Source organism: Mustelus asterias, chromosome 5 (assembly GCF_964213995.1).
Source record: "Mustelus asterias chromosome 5, sMusAst1.hap1.1, whole genome shotgun sequence".
Classification (NCBI taxonomy): Eukaryota; Metazoa; Chordata; class Chondrichthyes; order Carcharhiniformes; family Triakidae; genus Mustelus; species Mustelus asterias.
The window spans coordinates 71,543,109-71,544,358 of NC_135805.1; positions in this window are offsets into that span (position 1 = coordinate 71,543,109).

The window sequence follows — 1,250 nt, forward strand, 5'->3', positions numbered from 1 at the left end:
ATGCAAAGAAAGGTCAAACAAGTTTCAGCCAAGAAGTGTTTAATCTCCAACTAGAATGCCGTACATTGGTCACAAGGTGAAACCTTGCCAATTAAGTACTTTTTCAGGATTAAGCTTTGTATTACATTATCAAGATGGCAAAGAAAATAATTTGAGACAATGTTGCTCTGCTTTTAAGAAAACAAAATTTTTCTGTGCTTATCTTTGACCTATTTTAATCACAGAGAACTGTGCAATCTTCAAGAACTAAGGGTTTTCCGCAGAGGTTACAACCATGGCCGCACAGTGGCACAGTGGTTAGCACTGCTGCCTCACAGCGCCAGGGACCCAGGTTCAATTCCAGGCTTGGGTTACTGTCTGTGTGGAATTTGCACGTTCTCCCTGTGTCTACGTGGGTCTCCTCCGGGTGCACCAGTTTCCTCCCGCAGTCTGAAAGATCTGCTGGTTAGGTGCATTGGCCGTGCTAAATTCTCCCTCAGTGTACCTGAACAGGGGCTGGAGTGTGGCAACTAAGGGATTTTCACAGTAACTTCATTATAGTGTTGATGTAAGCCTACATGTGACGCTAATAAATAAACTTTAAAATATCGAGAATATTTTTCTCAGCTTAAACGAGCATTGAGCTATGAAGTGCAATGATTTCTCATCCAAAGCTGCAGTATTTAAAAAAAAATCAATATTTTCTCCTGGCAGAATCCTGGATTTCAATTCCTGGCAAAACGGGAAGACCTTAAACTGCCAATAGAAAATCTTTGGCAAACATCAGTCAAAACCATTCTGGTTATACACACAACCTAGAGAAATATTTATTTAAAACAAACTGTGCCATGCCAGTCGGAATTCATGGAGGATATAATTATTTCTTAACCTCAATTCATTTCACTACTGAGTACTGATTTGTATTATATGTGGATTCAGGGGGACTAATTTAAAGTAACACCATTGTTATTCACACAGATTCACACAAGTGCTTTAATTTCATTTGTTTTACTTGGGTTGTATGTCCGGTGTCAGTCTGCTCTCAGAGGTCAGTGTCTGCAGGGACTGTGGTAGGTCTTGAAGAGTGCCAAAGTCTTCCTGGAAAAGTGAAAAAATATGCGCTTGTGATAGGGCCAACTTTAAAAAATTTATTACCCTCAAATCTTTGGGAGTCAAGGCCACAGTCCTTAGATTTGTGCCACTTCAGTTACTTGTCAGCCAGGTTCATTGAGTATTCTGTTGCTATTGCTCTGCTGATCTTCTGAAAGACA